Source organism: Galeopterus variegatus, unplaced genomic scaffold, assembly GCF_000696425.1.
Source record: "Galeopterus variegatus unplaced genomic scaffold, G_variegatus-3.0.2 Scaffold265, whole genome shotgun sequence".
Lineage (NCBI taxonomy): Eukaryota > Metazoa > Chordata > Mammalia > Dermoptera > Cynocephalidae > Galeopterus > Galeopterus variegatus.
The window spans coordinates 285,086-306,514 of record NW_007726376.1 but is presented as its reverse complement, the minus strand read 5'-3'; positions in this window follow the sequence as shown (position 1 = coordinate 306,514).

Sequence of the window (21,429 nt, the reverse complement as noted above, 5' to 3'; positions counted from 1 at the left end):
TTTCAAGCCTTTGGGATTTCACTTTTTTGGGAATCTTCTGTTTTTTAATACCTTCAAGTGTGTTAAGTTTTGTTCCTCAGAGTGGATTTGCTTTTCGGAAACACCTTAATTTCATTTGAACCCAAGTGAGTTTGATGACCAGTCTGAGTAACGTAAATTGTATTAGAACAAGCGCAGTCCTACCTGAGGAGTTCCTATTTCTTGTTCCTCTAATCTCTTTTATAAAGAGCTGCCAGAGTCAACTTTTAAAAACTGAGCTCTGGTGAAGAAATTGTCTGGTCCCAATACCTCTTCTTTGCAGTCAAAATGTCAAGGTTCTCCCTCATTTAGCTCAACTTCACTTTACAGATGTACTTCCCATGATACTGCCATTGCCTCTGGTTACCTGTGCTGAGCTACCTGTCAATACTTACCCAGTGCTGTGCCTTTGCCCATGTCATGCCTTATAGAATCACCTTTCCTTATGTGCGCTGATTCACGTTTATTACCCCTTTAGTCCAGAAAAGTTTTAATGTGGCCTTCCTCATTCCTGCTGAATTCCTACTCATCTTTAAAGATGCATATAATGACAGTTCCCGTACTTTGCAATTATAAATTAATCTCTCTGAGCTTCTATAGTATTTTGTGTTGCCTTTTATCTTATAGTACAGCTACCAGTCTCTAAGCTTTTGGTTTAAGGGCATTTAGTTTTGTAGGACTAGCATCTGGCAGTGACTTGTATATGTGTTCACTACTTGTTTTTAGTACTAATCCTGAAGTTTCAAAGAGGTTTCTAAAGATATTTTGACTAATGAATATAGCTTTCCAAGGATATATATATATTTTTTTGGTTTGCAAATGTCTATTAAGTTTTTATTTATTTATTTATTATTATTATTATTTTTTTCTTAATTTTATTTTGTCAATATACAATGTGGTTGATTATTGTGGCCCATTACCGAAACCTCCATCTCTCCTCCCTCTCCCCCCTCCCTCCCAACAATGTCCTTTCTGTTTGCTTGTTGTATCAACTTCAAGGAATTGTAGTCGTTATGTCTTCTCCCCCCCCCCGGGTTTTTTTTTTGTGTGTGTGTGTGTGTGTGTGTGTGTGAATTTATTTATTTATTTTTAGCTCCCACCAGTAAGTGAGAACATGTGGTATTTCTCTTTCTGTGCCTGACTTGTTTCACTTTATCTAATTCTCTCAAGGTCCATCCATGTTGTTGCAAACAGCAGTATTTCATTCGTTTTTATAGCTGAGTAATATTCCATTGTGTAGATATACCACATTTTCTGTATCCACTCATCCGATGATGGACATTTGGGCTGGTTCCAACTCTTTTCCAAGGATATTTTAAAGATAATACTCAATGGGTGCATGCATTATATATTCAAAAAAATTTTTGACTCCATAATTATAGAGACCTATAGTGGTGGATTGCTTGTCTACTAGCTCTTCTTACAATGTGACTTTGAAAATCTTCCCATAAAGAGGTAGGGTCTATATTCCCTACCCTCAAACCTGGATGCAGAAGTGTGACTCCTGAAGCTAAGTCATGAAAGTAATACAGCTTCAGCCTGGTTCTCTTGAGACACTTGGGACTAGCTACCATGTTGTAAGGAAACTCAAGTAGCCTGTGAAAAAGTCCATGTGAATGTGGGCACCTGGCCCACAGTCCTGGCTGAACTTCTAATTGACAGCCAACTCTGACATGCTAGCCATATGAGTGGGCTACTTTGAAAACGGACCTTTTCGTGTCTAGTTGAGCCTTATCATCTGATGGACCGTGGAGCAGAGATGAGCTGTCCCCACTGAGTCTTGCCCAAATTGCAGATTTATGAGCATAATGAGTAATTTTTGTTCTAAGCCACTAAATTTTGGAGTAGTTTATTATGCAGCAATAGACAACTGATTCATCTTGTATATAGATCATAGATCACAAAGTTTTAACTTGTAAGTTTTTTTTTTTTTTTTTTTTCCTTTTTGTCTTTTTTCGTGACCGGGAACGGATCACAACCCTCAGTGTCGTGCCCGTACCGGACCGGGACCGGCAACGGGATCGCAACCCTCGGTGTTGCGTCCGCACCTCGCTCAGCCAGTGAGCGGCTGGTCTGTACGTGGGATCCGAACCCTCGGCAGGAGCGCTGCCGCGCTCCCAAGCTGCGCACTGTAGCAGTGCGCCACCAGGCCGGCCCTTAACTTGTAAGTTTTATACATTATCTTATCCCCCTCATTTCAGAGATGAGAAATAAACAGTCTAGAATTCAAGTAGATTTCAGATATACTATTAATGTGCTCACGTGGCTGGAGAAAGATGGTTTGAAGAAAAGGCCCCTGGATCTGAAATGAGAAGACATGGGCCTGAGGTCTACTTTTGCCACTTACCAGCAGGGGGAACTTTTTTTTTTTTTGTCTTTTTCCGTGTCCGGCAACGGATCGCAACCCTCAGTGTTGCCCCTGTGCCTCGCTCACTGGGTGAGCGGGAACCGGTCTGTATGTGGGATCCGAACCCTCGGGCGGGAGCGCCGCCGCGCTTCCCAAGCGGCACACTTATCCAGTGCGCCACCGGGCCGGCCCCCAGCAGGGGGAACTTTAATCTCCCTGAGCCCAGTTTATTTTCCTACTCAATGGGATAAACAGATCTATGTTTGCCTTTCTTCCCCCACCCCCATTTATTCATTCATTCACTTATTTAACAGTGATTTATAGATTAACTACAGTACACTGTGCAAGCAATGAGCATATAAAGATAAATATGAATTTCTTGTTCTTGTGAAGTTTATAGCTTACTGGGAAGCCAGTGACATAATCAAGTTATTGCAAAACAGGGTGATAAGTGCTATTATAAAAATAAGTACAGGGTTAAGTTGTGACCAGAGGTGAGAGTAATCAATTCTGTTCTTGGGTGGTGGGAGACAGTTCCATAGAATAGGAGGCGCTAGATCTGTATTTCAAAGGATGAATATGTCTCACCAAGTAGACAAAGATTAAAAGGGCATTCCAGAGGGGAAAATATATAAAGGCATAAATGTATAAGAAGGCATTTTATCTTTAGTCAAGTGCAAAAATTTGACACCTAGAGGGTAAGAAGCTAGAGGCAGGCAAGGGACAGATTTTGGAGAGCCTTGTATACTACGGGAAGGAGTCTGAATTTTGTGTAGGTCAAAGAGAACCCCAAAGTAATTAAGTCACAGAGGTAACAGGATTGGGTTGTAATTTAGAAAGGTCTGGAGCAGTGGAGAATGAACTTTGCAGGGAGGTAGAGGAGAGGGAGGAGTAAGCAAAACAGGGTGCAGTCTATCTCTGGCTGTCTGCTTAATATGCTAATATAAAAATCCAGGTGAGGTTTGATGAAGGCCTGAACTAAGGTGGAGGCAGAAGGGAAAGAGGAGGATGGGTCAGATCTGAGAGATATTTAGGGGACAGAACAGACAATATTTGCCACTAGGCTTTTGGACTGATTCAAGGATCAAATGTAATATGTATGCTCAAGTAAAAAGTTTGCACTCTATGCTGATGAGGAATTATCAAATAATATTAGTGATGGGATTTGTAATATAAAACAGTTTACAGGCCGGCCCGGTGGTGCACTTGGTAGAGTGCGGCGCTTGGGAGTGTGGTGGTGCTCCCGCCGAGGGTTCAGGTCCCATATAGAGACCGGTCGGCTCACTGGTTGAGCGCGGTGCGGGCGCGACACCGAGGGTTGCGATCCCATTACTGGTCATGAAAAAAGACAAAAAAGGAAAACAAAAACAAAAACAAAAAAAACAGTTTACACAGAGGGACTCAGCTACACGCCCCCACCCTGACGTCCGCATCCAGCCCTGCAATGACCCCGAGAGCTGCTGCAGAAAGGGTCCAGGGCTTCCCTGCTGGAATGAGGTGGGTGCCACGGGCCTCGACTTCACCACCCCCTTCCTCCTCCTCCCACCATATCCCCCTCCCCTTTTCCGTCTCCCCCTTCCCTCCAACTGCTCCACAACGACATCTTAGAATGTAATAAAAATAAAAATAAAAATAAAAAAATAAAAAATAAAACACCTTACATATTACCCAAAAGAAAATCAGAATGTCTGCCAGATAAAGAGATATATTTTCTTCAATGTATCAAAAAACTACATGTGACTTTAATGGTAAGTTTGAAGCAATGAAAGTTTGAATTAACTTGATTATTTTCTGTTAAATCTTTAATCCAAGTCTGGCGACCAGGAAATACTAAATTTGATGGAAATGGCATAGGTGAGATGAAGAGAAGTGGGGAGAAAGACTGAGAGGAAGGGGGTGATATTAGTGTAGGACTCTCCCAGACCCGTGACCCATGCTCACAAGTGTCTTCAGTAGGGCGTGGACCTTTGCTACCTTGCACCTTCTGAAAAGAAAGTAGTCTTTACTTTCTTCCTCAGGGGCATTAAGGAAAAGTACCACCTTAAGTCTTCCTTCATCGTCTTCCCTCTAGGCCAAAGAGGGTTAACCACAACAGCTTGGAAAGAGGTGTTACTTCGTTCTTTCCCACAAAAGTGTGATCTAGGTGAGCTAATTGTATAAGGCAACATCAAAATGAGCAAGAACTTGCCTGTTCCTGATGGCTTCGTTTACATCCTGCCCCAGGGGAATTGGCCCCTCCTTGCTCTAACTCTGGAAAAACCCAGGATGGACCACACCTTCAGATAGTGTGGGTTCATCAGGTAGTCAGCTCAACAGTACAAAAAGATAAAGCTATGTACAAAAGGCACAGAGATATAAACCAGAATTTTTTTGTTGACTTATTTGCAAATGTTTGAGACCTGAAATGGTGGGAAATAAGACTGAAGGGGCAAGGGATGAATCTTGGGGGGGCCTTGTTTTCTTCCCCAGAAATGCCTCAGTCAATGAAAAACCAGGATTAGGTTGTAAATTAGAAAGATCTGAAGGCATGTGGAGGACGGGTTGTGGTCCATGGCAAGCCTGGAAAGGGTAAGACTTCAAGCCTCTGTTTCCTTAGCAGGAACACATGACATCTGGTAAGGAGGTCTGCATTTCATGCTGTCCAGGTCTGGGAGTCCTTAACTCAGGGAACCCAGTATAAGCAAGGTATCAGGTCTTTATTATCTTGCCGTCTTTTATCATAGTTAAGCCTTCTTCAGCTGGTCTTTCCTCTAGCCTGAGAATCACTGGTACTTGCCCCAGGCAGGAGAAGCAGCAGAGAACAGATGGTTTCTGTTGAGCTGCTTAATCACCAAGGAGAGGCAGGTGGCCATAAAACCCACATGGACTGTGAGCTAGGTAAGTTTAAAAGTGTGGCTGAAACCCAACAAACAACTCACTAACTTTTCCTCCCTACCCTTGGGTGAAAATGAGTCAAGCTTTGGAGTACCAGGTGGAATGCTGGGACAGTCTGGTTCTTTAAAGAGACGGCTGCCCTGTAGTCATTATTAGGGAGAAAGATTTCCAGGGTGTCGGGCTAGAGCTCACAGACCCTTCAAACCCATTGTACAGACTGGGTCACAGACCCTTCTAACCCATGTAATCCTGCCGACGATGCCAATTGCAAAGTAAGGCAAATCACAACTAAAGCCAAAATGTTTCATTTATTTTAGTTATACTAAGTTTCCATTTATATTGTTGGAGCTAGGGCTCAGACCCTCCAAACCCACTGTACAGACTGGATCCCTAGACCCCTCACACGCAGGTCCCATGCTAGGTAATTGGGAAAGATTCCAGGAGCTGTTGGCATATGACATGAACTCAGTTCTCAGCTTCCTCAGCGGCAGCAGCTTACGGGTCTGGCAGTGGCCTTGCAAAGGGTCCTGGGGCACTAGCAGCAGCCGCCTCCAGCAGCAGTAGTGACCACCCCATACCGCCCCCACGGGGGAGGAGGCATCCCGGGGATGGGAGTAGCCATGGATCAGAGCCACTCATCCTTATACTTAAGTCCATAACACAGGACACCTGGGTGCACATATGCAATTACATTAGACAATAACCAAGGATCACTTGGGTGCATATGCCTGTTTACATCAAATGCTCGGCAAGATTCTGAACATCTGAGGGGCCCTGACCATTTTCCCTATATTTTCGCAATACCCGTTGTACAGGTTGGGTCACAGACCCCTCATATGCATTGCGAAGTAGGTAATTGGAACGATCCTGGGAGCCGTTTGCAAACTTGACGTGTTCTATTCTGACGCAAGCTCAGTCCCCAGTCCTCAGCAGCAGGAGCTTATATCAGCCGATGACAACCTGATGGCCTCCCGAGGGCATCCTGGGGGCTGTGGATTGGAGCCATTTGTCCTTTATACTTTAGTCAGATAACCTAGGGGCACCTGGGTGCGAGTCAGATAACCAAGGAACACCTGGGCACACGTGCGCAGTTTAACATGTTTACATCAAACAGGCTAGGTCACGCTTGGTAAGATTCTAAACATCAGAGGGAAACTGACTGTATTAGTCCGTTTTGTGTTGCTCTAACAGAACACCTGAGACTGGGTAATTTATAAAGAAAAACGAAATTTATTGCCTACAGTTTTTGAGGCTGGGAATTCCAAAATCCATCTGGTGGTGGCAACAGTGACTCAGGGGTCTCACATTGCAAGATAGTGGAAGCAGAGAGAGAGAAAGAAAGACTCTCCTCTTATTTTAAAGCCCTCAGAACCACAACCCTGACCACTACTTTTAATCCATTCACTATTGCAATCACCTCTTCAAGGCTCCACCTTTCCATTACCATAATAGGTTTCTCACCTTCTTAGCAGTCACAGTGGGGGACCAAGTTTCTAATACATAAAACTTAGGGGACACTATTCAAGCTTCAAATTTTTGAAGTTTTGGGGGGATGTTACTCAATCTACTACACTGACCATTTGTCCATTTTCCTTACACCAGGAGGTTCTGGAATTGTGATTTTTCTATTTTTCCCCCTACTTAGATGACCTATTCTTTAGCTTTCTCTCTAATTTAGTTCTCTAGCACAATACATTTTCTCTCTTCTTCTGAAAGCCTAATACTGTGCTGAGTACTTGATAGATGCTTAAAATTTGCCAGTCATCTTATTTTATTTTAGAAGGTTAAAAAGGAATGAGGAAGCAAGATTTAGAGTAGTAGATCTGCTGATCATAGGGGGTAGAAAGACAATTTCAATAATTGATGTTGCTGCAATCATTGACACTTTGGTCCAAAAGTCATCTTGAAGGTCCAATGCCTCTGACCTGATTCCCTCTTGCAACTCTCAGTAGCGGTTACCCTGCCTATGAGTTCATACAGCACAGGGATCTCATTGCCTTTTTGGGAAGCACCTCTGACTAAAATCTGCTTCTTATCATGGTCACTCACTACTCATAGTTCTGCTCTCCTACATGGAAAAACTTTTATCCTTTTCGCATAGTAGAGAAGGGGACAAACAGTGAGGCTAAAATCAGCAGCACAGCACCCTGTGTCTGCAGCAAACACTAGGAACAGTGCTGCATTTTGCAATAATCACTTTTTGATTGAATTTGCTGACTTTTGCAAATAGTTGTTCTATCCCATTTGCCCCTGCTTTTCCTTCTCTTTAGCCCACTCTTCCAACATGTAAAATATGGAGAATCTGGTCTTTACCGACAGCAGTGTAGATTTGGTTCTTAAGTCATTCTCAAAATGGAGCACCTTATACTATAGTATTCCAAGCTTCAGATTAAGGCCTGAGATTTCATGAATTGAAATTTGAAGGATTTTTCTTTTTTGGGAAAGACCCTGCAGCTCTGCTGAGAAGGACCTCATGGAGAGGGATTATCCAGACCTTCTCCTGGCAACGTGAGATTCCCAGACTTTTAGGACTTAGTTCCTCTCGCTACTAAGGTGACTGCCCAAATTATTTTAAAATAAAAACAGTTTGGTTACAATTCAAGAGGTGGTTTTGAAGTATTACCTCTCTTTGTGAACTTTCTTCCTCCCTCTTTGGAATGAGTGGGCAGGTGGGAGGATATGTATAGCAAAATATGGGAGGAAAAGATGGGCCAGGTGGATGGAATTGTTTCTGAGTTTGGCTGGTCTCACAGCTTTTTATGGTTGTTTTGCTACTACCCTTCTAGCCCTCTTTTGACCAATTCCTTCCTCACCTCTTCACTCTAACCAACCCCCAAACCACAACCACAGTCAAATAATTAAACACACGAAACAAATACAACCATCTCTGTGTGAATGTGCTTATCTGGTCACGCCATCCGAGTGAGAGATGCCTGCCTTGTAAAAAGTAGCATGCAGAATTTCTCTAGTGAGGAAGGAATACACCAGACTCTGCACCCTCAAGGCAGGAGGGGGAGAGAAGGCTGGCCTTCTGGGTTAGGGCCTGTTGATTCTTGGAAGCTGGGGGAGAGTGGGGTGAAGTAACTCCCAAGAATCCTGGCAAACTCTGAGAGGAAAGGAAAAAAAAAAATCTCTCATGTTTGCAGCCATCAGGGCCACTTGTTCATTCAATAAAATTTATGACTTGGTTGGTCTCTTGGGCTCCTGGCTGAGTGAGGGTGAGAGAAATCTCCTGGGATTGCAGATCTGGCATGACCATAGATGAGCCAATTTTAAACAATTTTTAACATAAACTTATAAGGAGACTGATAGTTTGGATATGTTGTCCTCCCAAAACTCATGTGGAAATCTGATCCCCAATGTAGCCGTGTTGGGAGCTGTTTGAGTCATGGGGACAGATCCCTCATGAATGGATTAATGCTCTCCCCATAGGGGAGTAGGGTAGTGAGTGAATTCTCACTTTATTAGTTCCTGTGGGAGCTGGTTCTTTAAAAGACCCTGGTATCTTCCCTCTCTCTTGCTTCCTCTTGCCCTGTGATCTGCTTGCACCTGCCAGTTGCCTGTCAATTTCTGCCATGAGTAGAAGCAGCCTGAAGCCCATGCCAGATGCAGCCATCCCAGAATTGTAAACCAAATAATCTGTTCTTTAGAAATTATCTAGTTTCAGGTATTCTGCTATAACAGAATATAGCAATACAAAAAGGGACAAATACAGAGACCCTTAAGCCTTACTCTGTCTCAGAATCCTAAACCTCAACCCAAAATCTAACTAAGGGTTTAAGTTCCAAAATGATAGTTGTGCATTTTGCAAATTTCCTGTTCTTATAGTTCTAGCATGGAGTGACAAGGTTACTGGTGAGCACTAAAACTCAACATGGAAGCTTTTAGAAAATACTGCTGTCTGGGGCTCTCCCAAGATGAATCAAGTCAGAAATACTTTCAGGTGGGGTATTGTTCTTCCTGTGAAAATTCCCAATGAATTTAATGAGCAGCCAGGGTTGAGAGCTATTACATTGAGTGAACCAGTCTATCAATAATTATTTCTAGAGGTTGACTCAGTATTAGCATTGTGCTACATTTTGGGACTGGAGATAAGAGGTGAGATCTATCCCCAGTGAGAGAAACTGACAATAGCTGTTGGAATCTGAGGAGGGCTCAGTCTGGGGAAGGAGGAAAACTGAGAGGACAGTGTGAAGGTAGGCAATGGAGGAGGAGGATGTTTCAAGGAATATGGCCTGGTCAATGGGGTCTGTTGCTGCAGAGGAGTCCTATCATACAATAATTTAAAATGTCTCTATATTGGACAATAGGAGGATTATTGGTGATTTTGGTGAGATCAATTGTGGTGAGATTTCACTTGGCTGAGTAGATAAGGAATTGAAGATAAATGTGGAGTAAAACTTTAAGAATTCTGGCTGTGAGGTGACAGAGAGTCTTAAAAAGGGATATAGATTCTAGGAGTTTTTATTTTTTTATCTATTACAGAGTGGGTGAGATCTGAGTATGTGTACATGCTGAGGGGAAGAGAATGGATGAAGATTGTGAGGAAAATGGAGACAGACTGGTCAGGCTCCCTTACCTCATATCTGGCTGAGCATAGCTCAGCATTTCTGCTGTAAATATGTTAATTGTACATGTGTGGCCAGGTGTTCCTTGGTTATATGATTTGCACCCATGTATTCCTTGGTTATGTGACTCTAGTATAAAGGACGGTGGCTCTGATACACTAGGAGGCTGGGGACTGAGCTTGCGTCCAAATAAAGCATGTCAACCTTGCCAATGGCTCCCAGGATCTTTTCCCAGTTACCTAGCTTGTGACCTGCATATGAAGGGTTTGTGACTCAGTCTGCACAACGGGTGTGAAGGATCTGTGACCTAGCTCAACAAAGGTAGAGGGAGAGAGGGAATAATGGGGAAACATGGTTCCTGAGGATGCAGAAGGGATGGGCTTTAGAGCACAGGTCAACAGGACTAGCCTTGGACAGAAAGAAGAGACTGTGCTGCCATTGTAAGAGGGAAGGATAGAATTGTTGGTGTGGATGCAGATAGATGTTTAGGCATGAGTGTGGGTAGGAATGTGAGGAGATGTCTGCCAGAGGGTCTCTAATTCACTGTGAAGTGGAAGTGAGGTTGGTTGCAGGGTTTCTTAGTAAACCATTCCCCTCTGAGGCTTCTAGAACTATCGAGATAGAGTGACAGCAGGAGTTGAACACAACTTCATTTCTCACTCCCTCTTGACACATGGAATGGGGGAAGGGGTGCTACATCTGCAGGGAACTGAGGTGGGGGCAGTATGGGAGACACTTGGTCCCCTCTGTGTGGCCCTCTCCATCTCTCATCACCCCTTACCTCCACCCTCACGTGTTCCCCCTGCCTCCTGCGGGCTGCAGAACCATTGCCTTCTATCTCTTCATTGTTCCTTTTTTCTGTCCATTGTGTCAGAATATCAACCTTCAGTGGGCACCGCTGCTGCTTTCCTTAAGTATCTTCTTGTCGTTTTCTTACGAATGTGACAAGTCTGATAGTTTATCAACATCACTAGTTAATCGGAAGGTTCCTTTCCTTCCATGCAGCTGGCTGGTCCATTCAGTGCATGGGAGGTCCTTGCAGACTGTCAGAGATGTTTCTAGCTTTCTCAGAAGTGGAGGCCTACCTTTGCACAGTGACAGTATCGTAGCCAATGACGTTCATCTTAGGTGCTATTATCGTGAATTGAAAACTTTTCTCAGTACCCCACCACGACAACTTGAAAAACAGTTGGCACTGGCAATTTTTGACAGTTCCTGTGGAGATTGAAATTTGAGTAAAAAAAAAAAAAAAAAAAAAAAAAGGAGACCCAAATTAAATGGCGAGTAGAAACTAAGGTGAAGAGCCAGGTTTCCGGGCTGTGATCTTTCATCTTCATCTTACATGTCTGTCCTCACTTCTCAAATCTCAAGCCTAGGAAAGATGTGCTGAAGGCCCCAAAATATAGTGCACAACAGCTGCCAAAGGGTGCTTCCCGTCAGCTTTCTACTCAGCGAGTCACAGGTCCCGCTTGGTTGACATCCTGCTACAATGAGGCAGTCTTTGGACTCGGTTCTTCTGCAATTGCTGATTGGCTTGATGATTCACCGAATGGAGACATTAAGAACATTAAAAAAATTTAATTGTGGTGAAATATATATAGCATAAAATCTACCATCCTAACCATTTTTAAGTGTACATTGCAGCAGTGTTAAGTATATTCGCTTCTTTGTGGAACCAGTCTCTGGAATTCTTTTCGTGTTGTAAAACTGAAACTGTGTACCCATAAAGCCACTCCCCACTCCTTCCCACACCCAGCTCCTGGCAACCACCATTTCACTCTCTGTATAAATCTGACGACTCTAGGTTGTCTTTTACCTTACAGGAGTGGAATTATACAGTATTTGCCTTTTTGCGATTGGCTTACTTCGCTTAGCATAATGCCCAGGTTTATCCATGTTGTAGCATGTGTCAGAATTCCTTTCCTTCCTAAGGCTGAATAATATGCCATTGCATGTATATTTGTTTATGCTATCATCTGTTAAACACTTGGGTTGCTTTGCACCTTTTGTCTATATACATGGATGTACAAATATCTGTTTGAATCTCTGCTCTCAATTCTTTTGGATATATACCCAGAAATGGAACTGCTGGATCATATAGTAACTATTTTTAATTTTTTGAGGAACTGCTATACTGTTTCTCATATTGGTTTCACCATTTTACATTCTTACCAGCAGTTCACAAGGGTTTCAGTTTCTCCACATCCACACCAACACTTGCTATTTTCTGTGTTTTTTTTTTTTTTTTATTGGTTATGTATATTCATGGGGTAAAGCTGAATGTCACCACTCATGCCCAAGATGTGATGGCCAGATCAATACTGACAGCATGCCCATTACCACAAATTGCGATTATGCCCTGTGTCCCACACCAAATTAATCCTTGACCTTCCTCCGTCTCCCCCTTTCTCTTGTCCCTACCCCACTTTGTATCCCTAGGTATGTTCTCTCCCTCTGCAAGTCCAACACACCACTGTGGTCTTTTCTTCTTTCTCTCTTAGCTCCCACTTATGAGGACATGTGGTATTTTTCCCTCTCTGCCTGGTTTATTTCACTCAACATAAGTTTCTCCAAGCTCATCCATGTTGTTGCAAATGGCAGAATTTCATTCTTTTTTTATAGGAGAGTAGTATTAGTAGCCATCCTAATGGATGTGGGATGATAGTTCATTTTAGTTTAGATTTGCATTTCCCTAATGATTAGTGATACTGAGCATTTTTTCATGTGCTTATTGGTCATTAGTATATCTTCTTTTGAGAAGTGTCTATTCAAGTCCTTTGCCTCTTTTTTAATCAGGTTGTTTTGTTTTGTTGAGATTAAGAACATTTTAAGGTATTTGCAGCATGTAGTCAGAGTGCCACTGTAGGGTCTTATTAATACGAGGCTTTTTATTTTCCTCCAGCAACTCTGTCAAAGTCCCCATTGTGAAACACAGTGGGTTGTTTGAGGTAAATTTCAATTTTAAGTAGCATTAAACGTGGCTGTGCGCATTCATTAACATATGATATTTGGGTCAGCTTTTTTGGATGTCAGATACTGTGCCTCTTGACACAGCAAACAGGAAGCTATCCATTATTATCTTTGCTGATGACATGGTCGTACATTGAATGGTAGGTTTCTATCAGGAGGAACAGCTCAATGTCAATCACACCATTTTTGGAACATGTTCTTGTTAAATACAGCTACACAGCTCTATTAAATATGTTTCAGGAGTACTGAGGTGATAGTGTGTATTTTGGGACCAACACCACCCATTGGAGCCACAGAGATTCAATTTTGTTCCAAATTCATGGCTCCACAGGAGCCACATTAAAGTTAGTAAGTGGCAGGTGCAAACGGTGACTAGCCTAAAAACCCTTCAGGCCAGGAGTATCTCTTAAGTGCTGTAAATGCAGAAATTTAGGGCTTCACTGTACTTGTTAGTGCATTGGGGACAGATCCAATGCTGCCTTTTTGAGAAAAGTCTTATTTACCTATAGGTGTTCTTGGTCCACTCTATGTTTAAGACCATACTCCTGGGTAAGAACATAAATCAGACTCTAATTTCTTTAACTGTCTAAAGTGTTTTCAGTTTCTGCATAATAATCTCCTTTCAATCAGGTATGGAAATTATCAATTTACCAGTAAACTCAATTTTGGAGTCTTCTGTAGAAACTTTGTTAAAGCCCTGATGAGAAAAATGATATAGAGAAGTACAGCCAAAGAGAGATGCTGAACACTCATTCCTTTAGCTTCTCTGAGATCTTTCCTGGTATCAAGTCTCCATACCCCAAACTTGTTTCTGCAGTATATTGCTACGGTTCCACAGAAAATTCTGTGCCCAGACTAAGACCTCGCAACATTCCCTCAACTTTTACAGAGTGTCTCTCTAATATATAAAACACCTTTTTTTTTTTTTTTTTGGTAGCGGTCAGAGCCAGAAAAAGTTTTCTCGAAGTTTTGCTTTCTTTTTTTAAAACAAAAATAAAGTATATAGTCCTGTACATTTTTTTGCTTTTTAGTCTATTTTTTATATCAACATTTGTTGACCTTGCTTTTTATTTGGCTTATGTATTTTTAATAGCTTTTCTGAGGTATAATTTACATACCATAGAATCAGCCATTTAAACTGTACAATTCAATGATTTTTAGTAAATTTACAGAGTTGTGGTGCTATCACAACCCAATTTTAGAATATTTTCATTATTCCAAAAAGATCCCCTTCTCCCAGCCCCAGGCAACTACTAATCTACTTTCTGTGGTTATAGATTTGTCTATTTTATAGGAACACATTATACCAATTATACAATATGTAGCCTTCTGTGACTGTCTTCTTTCACTGAGCATAATGTTTTCAAAGAAAATCCATGCAGTAGTATGTATCAGTACTTTATGCCTTTTTATTGCTGAATATTCCATTGTATGGCTAAGCCACATTTCATCTATCCATTTACCAGTGGATGGGCACGTGGATTGATTCCAGATTTTGGCTGCTATGGATAATGCTTCTATGAACATTCATGTATAAGTCTTTGTGTGGATATATGTTTTTATTTCTCTTGAGTAGATACCTTGGAGTAGAATTTCTGGGTCTTTATGGTTAATTTATGTGTGGCTTTTACAGAAACTGCCTGTTTTCTAAAGTAGTTGTACCATTTTACATTTCTAACAACAGTGTATGAAGTTTCCAGTTTCTCCATGTCTTTGTCAAAACTTGCTGTTGTCTGTCTGCCTCCTGGATTAGAGTCATTTTAGTGGGTGTGCAGTGGTATCTCATTTTGGCTTTAATTTGCATTTCCTTAGTGATAAATGATATTATGAATCTTTTCATGTGCTTATCTGCCATTCATTCTTTCATCACCTTTGCATCTTTTCATGTGTTTATTGGTCATGAAATGACCACATATCTTCTTATTGAAATGTTCATTCAAATCTTTTATTTATTTAAAAAATCGTGTTATTCATCTTCTTACCATTGAATTGTAAGAGTTCTTCGTATATTCTGGTTCCAAGTCCCTTATCAGATAAATGATTTGCAAATATTTCCTCCCAATTTGTGATTTGTCCTTTTATTTTCTTATCTTTTCTTGTCTTTTTATTTTTATGATATTTTTGAATGATGTGCTTTAATTTTGATAAGGTCCAATTTACCAATTTTTCTCTTTTATGAATCATGCTTTAGTTAAGAAATCTTAGCCTAACTCAAGGTCACAAAGATTTTCTCCTATATTTTCTTCTAAAAGTTGTATAATTTTAGCTGTTACATTTAGGTAAAAGCTATTAGGTCTTGATTCATTTTGAGTTAATTTTTGGGTATGATGTGAGGTAAGGGTTTGATTTCATTCTTTTCCTTGTCTATATCTAATTGACCCAGCACCACTGTTGAAAAGATGGCTTTTATTTTATTATTTTATTTGATTTGTGCTTTTGAAGAAAAGGTGAAGTAGATAGGGCACAAAGAATTAGTTTATGAACAAAGAGACGTGCTCTCCTGTGCTGAAATTCCAAACACTTACATGAGGGAAGGGGCATCAGGCTGATGTTTTAAAGAATAACTTGAATCACACTTTTATTTGTTTCCTTCCTCTACCCCATTGCCTCCACAACCCTGCACTGAACATCTGCTTCTCTCCTGAGAGAGGAAGTGAAAGATTTAGGTCAGGCACAAAAACAAATTCAGGCTGATGTTTTAAAGAATAACTTGAATCACACTTTTATTTGTTTCCTTCCTCTACCCCGTTGCCTCCACAACCCTGCACTGAACATCTGCTTCTCTCCTGAGAGAGGAAGTGAAAGATTTAGGTCAGGCACAAAAACAAATTATCTTTACTGCACTCTTCCCTTTTAAGAAAAAACCCAGCCTTCTGGGTGAATTTAGCACTTAATTATCCTACATCAACAGTTCTGTTGTGATTTTTGTCAGCACCACGCTCAGCCAGTGAGCAAACCGGCCATCCCTATATGGGATCCGAACCCGTGGCCTTGGTGTTATCAGCACCGCACTCTACCGAGTGAGCCACGGGCCAGCCCTTCATCTGTTGTGATTTTTGGAAGCTGATTTTCCCCAGGAAGCAGAACTACTGCTGCTGGGTCTCGGTGTTATGAAATCAGTCTAGCTGCTCACTTTCATGGATGCTGACAGGAATCCAGAGAGAACACCCCTCAAGTATCACAGGAATTTTGCTTGTATTTGCTTTACTGATGGATTTCTTACAAGAGATATCTTAAGAGAATATTATCAAAGCTGGGAATTCTCCACATTCAGATCTTACGTATCTATGGAGCTGGGTAACCCCAAACAAGAATAGGTTCAGTTGACTTGATACAAGGTAACAAAACCAACATTTTGGGGGAAGTCTGTCTCTAGAAAAACATTTTCCCTTCTGCTATCTTAAGTCTTTATAAAGAACAGGATGATTATGTCTTCCTTTATAGAAATTTACTCTGTTTTATGGTGCTGACCTAGCAGTGATAAGTGGGGTATTTTTCTACTGACTCTGCCCCAAATCCCTTACAATCAGGGTGATGGCATGATGACAATAAATAAATTAAAAATAAAAAAAGCAAATGTGTATATAGAACCTATTATATGCCACACACTCTTTTCCTACTTTGCATGTATGAGGGTACTTCAAAAAGTTCATGGAGATCTGGAATTAAAAGATAATAGGCATCCTTCCCTAGACCCCTTGTATTGATTCATTTAACTGTACCTTGGGTGCATATATGAAAATGCATTGTTGTGGGGAGGAGAGGTGTAGAAACAACCAAGGTGGTGTCTGGAGTGTGGGAAACTCCTTCTCCTAAAGCAGCTTTGAGGCCAGCAGGAAAGGCCTGAGGTGCTACTTGAGGGTAAAGTTGAACGGCAGGCCCTCTTCGGGTCCTGCACTTTTTCAGCTCTAGAACTCACCGAGGCAAAGCAAGATGGAGGAAACATTGGTCTTCACCTCCCTACTTTGGTTGGACATATACTTTTGATATCCTTCCTCAGGAGTGTCCAGAATCCCCATCTCCTTCCATCTCCGGGCACTCCCCTTAGTGCCCGCTTTCCTTGGTGTGGCTCTGGGCCACTCCCTGGCTCTCCAGGTTTGTCCTTGACAGGCTGGGTCCCCACTGATGCTTTTCCGTGCATGTTTCAATGTGGCAGCCATCTGCAGAAAGGGGAAAGTATGCTAAAATTTCAACCCAGTGACAGAATCAGAAATCACATTAAGCTCTGGACTTCATTAATATGCAAACATTCTGGCATCCTCTAAGCTGTTAGCCAGTTTTTTTACATTTTGTTTTTTTTTTTTTTTTTTTTTTTTTTTTGTGGCTGGCCAGCAAGGAGATCTGAACTCTGTTTTTTTTTTTTTAATGTTTAAAATTCTTTTATTTTTTATTTATTGATTATGAATAGCATACAAAGCAAGTTGTCAGCACTTGTGCCTAAGATGTGATGGCCAGATCCATACTGGCAGCATGCCCATTACCACAAATTGTGATTATTCCCTATGACCCCCACCCAATTATCCCCCCAGTTATCCCCAATCTTCCTCCCCATCCCTTTTCCCCCACTCTACTTTGAATCCCTAGATATGTTCTCTCCCTCTGCAAGTCCAACAAACCAGTGTAGTCTGTCTTTCCTTCCTTCTTTCTCTCTTAGCTCCCACATACAAGTAAGCACATGTGGTATTTATCCCTCTGTGCTTTGTTTATTTCACTCAACTTAAGTTTCTCCAACCTCATCCATGTTGTTACAAATGGGAGAATTTCATTCTTTTTATGGCAGAGCTGTATTCCATGGTGTATATATACCACATTTTCCTTATCCAATCATCCATTGATGGACATTTAGGTTGGTTCCATATGTTGGCTATTGTGAACAGAGCTGTGATGAACATGGAAGTGCAGTTATCCCTTCAACGTGATGATATCCATTCCTCTGGGTATATACCCAGAAGTGGGATTGCTGGATCATATGGAAGATCTATGTGTAGATGTTTGAGAAACCTCCATACTGTTTTCCATAGTGATTGTACTAATTTTCAGTACCACCAACACTGTAGGAGGGTTCCCTTCTCTCCACATCTTTGCCAGCATTTGTTGTTCTCTGTCTTTTTGATTATAGCCAGTCTAACTGGGGTGAGACGATATCTCAATGTGATTTTAATTTGCATTTCCCTGATGACTAGTGCTGTTGAGCATTTTTTTCATGTACCTGTTGGCCATTTGTATGTCTTCCTTTGAAAAATGTTTATTCAGTTCCTTTGCCCATTTAAAAAAAAATTGGGTTGTTTGTTTTTTTTTTTTACTGTGTAATTGCTTGAGTTCCTTGTATACTATGAATATTAATCCTTTGCATAGTTAGTAAAAATTTTCTCCCACTCTGTAGGTTATGGTTTCATTCTGTTGATTGTTTCCTCTGCTGTGCAGAAGCTTTTTAGTCTGATATATATAGTCTCATTTGTTTATTTTTTCTTTTGTTGCTTGTGCTTTTGGGCTCATGTTCATAAAGTCTCTGCCCAGATGTAGTTCCTGAAGTGTTTCACCTATATTTTTCCCTTAGTAATTTTATAGTTTCAGGTCTTATATTTAAGTCTTTAATTCATTTTCAGTTGATTTTAGTAAATGGCGAGAGTTGCATGTCTAGTTTCATTCTTCTGCATATGGATATCCGATTTTCCCAGCACCACTTAGTGAAGAGGCAGCCTTTTCCTCAGTGTATGATTTTGTTCCCTTTGTCAAATATCAGATGGCTGTAAGTCTGATGGGTGATTTCTGGGTTCTCTATTCTGCTCCACTAGTCTGAGTGTCTTTTTATGCCAGTGCCATGCTGTTTTGGTTACTATAACTTTGTAGTATAATTTGAAGTCAGGTAGTGTTATGCCTCCAGCTTTATTTTTTTTGCTCAGGATTGCTTTGGCTATTCAGAGTCTTTTGTTGTTCCATATGAATGTTGAGATTATTTTTAAAATTTCTGTGAAGAATGTCATTGGTATTTTGATGGGGATTGTATTGAATCTGTAGATTGCTTTGGGTAGTGTAAACATTTTCACAATGTTAATTCTTCCAGTCCAAGAGCATGGAATATCTTTCCATCTTTTTGTGTCTTCTCTGATTTCTTTCAGTAGTGACTTGTAGTTCTCATTGTAGAGATCTTTCACCTTCTTGGTTAAATTGATTCCTAGGTATTTTTTTTGTGTGTGTGTGTGTGACTGTTATAAATGGGCTTACTTTCTTGATTTCTCTTTCTGTTAGCTCATTATTGCAGAATATAAATGCAACTGATTTGGGGGCATTTATTTTTTATCTTGCAATGTTACTGAAATTATTAACCAGCTCTAGGAGTTTTTTGATAGAGTCTATAGGTTTTTGTATATATAGTATCATGTCATCTGCAAATAGGGACAGTTTGACTTCATCTTTTCCAATCTGGATTTCCTTTATTTCTTGCTTTTATTTAATCTTGCTTGATTGCTCTGGCTAGTACCTCTAGTACTATGTTAAATAGAAGTGGTGAGAGTGGGCATCCTTGTCTTGTTCTGTTCTTAAGGGAAAAGCCTTCAGTTTTTCCCCATTCAGAATGATACTGGCAATGGGCTTGTCATATGGCTTTTATTGTGTTGAGATACTTTCCTTCTATACCTAATTTGTTGAGAGTCTTTATCATGAAAGGATGTTTAATTTTGTCAAATGCTTTTTCAGTGTCTATTGAGATAAACATATGGCTTTTGTCCTTGAGTTTATTGATGTGATGTATGACATTTATTAACTTTCATATGTTGAACCATCCTTGAATCCCTGGGATGAATCCCACTTGATCATGATGTATCATTTTTTGATGTGTTACTGTATTCTGATTGCTAATATTTTGTTGAGGATTTTTGCATCTATATTCATCAAGGATATTGGCCTGTAATTTTCTTTTTTTTGGTTGTATCTTTATCTAGTTTTGGTATCAGGGTTAGGTTGGCCTAATAGAATGAGTTTGTGAGAATGGTTTCTGTTTCAATTTTTTGGGATAGTTTGAGGAGGATCAGTATTAATTCCTCTTTAAAGGTTTGGTAGAATTCAGCTTTGAAGCCATCTGGACCTGGGCTTTTCTTTGTTGGAAGATTGCTGATTACTGCTTTGATCTCATCGCTTGTTATTGGTCTGTTCAGATATTCTACCTCTTTTTGGTTCAGTCTGGGTAGTTTGTATGTGTCCAGAAACTTATCCATATCTTCCAGGTTTTCATATTTGTTGTCATACAGTTGTTTATAATAGTCTCTAATGATTCTTCGTATTTCTGTGGTATTGGTTGTAATGTCTCCCTTTTCATTTCTAATTTTTGTTATTTGGCTCTTTTCTTTTCTTTTTTTTGTTAACCTAGCTAATGGTTTGTCTATTTTATTTATTTTCTCAAAAAACCAACTTTTTGTTTTGTTGATCTTTTCTATTGTTTTTTGGGTCTCTATTTCATTTAGTTCTGCTCTAATCTTAATTATTTCTTTCCATCTAATACCTTTAGGATTAGATTGGTGTTGTTTTTCAAGTTCTTTGAGGCATAGTGTTAGGTTGTTTATTTGAAGTCTTTCCATTTTGATGTAAGCATTTATTGTAATAAATTTGCCTCAGTACTGCTTTTGCATTATCCCACAGGTTTTGGTATGATGTATCTTTATTTTCATTAGCTTCAAGAAATTTTTTGATTTCCTGTTTAATTTCTACTTGGACTCATAAGTCCTTCAGGAACCTATTGTTTAGTTTTCATTTATTTGTATAGTTTTCAGGGTTTTGCTTGTTATTGATTTCTAGTTTTAGTCCATTGTGGTCTGAAAAGATACTTGGAATGATTTCAAGTTTTTAAAATTTGCTGAGACTAGATTTATGACCTAATATGTGGTTTATCCTGGAGAATGTTCCATGTGTGGATGAGAAGAAAGTATATTCTTTAGTTGTTGGGTGAAATGTTCATATATATCTGCCAGGTCCAGTTGATCTAAGATGCAGTTTAAATTCTGTGTCTCTTTGTTGATTTGTTGCATGGAAGATCTGTCCCATACTGAGAGAGGGATGTTCAAGTCACCCACTATTAATGTACTAGGGCCAATGTCTTTCTTTAGGTCTATGAGTGTTTGCTTTATATATATTGGTGCTCCAGTATTGTATGTATAGATATTTATGATTGTTATGTCTTCTAGCTAGATAGATCCTTTTATCGTTACATAGTGGCCTTCTTTGTCTCTTTTTATGTTTTTTGGTTTAAAGTCTATTTTATCTGATATAAGAATAGCTACTCCTGCTCATTTTTGGTTTCTATTTGCATGGTATATCTTTTTCCATCCCTTCAGTTTTAGGGTGTGTCTTACAGGTGAGGTGGGTCTCTTGAAGACAGCATATACTTGGGTCCAGCTTTTTAACCCAATCAGTCAATCTGTGACTTTTGAATGGGGAGTTTAATCCATTCACATTTAGGGTAGTTATTGACAGATATTGTTTAATTCCTGTCATCTAACTGCTGTTTGTTTAGATGTTTTAAATATCTTTTGATCCTTACTTCCCCTTTTATTTCTCTTCTTCAATGTTAGTTGGAAATTTGAGGTGGTATGATTTAGCTTCTTACTCTTTCTCACTGGCATTTTTGTATTAATGGCAGGTTTTGCTCTTTCTTGTGTA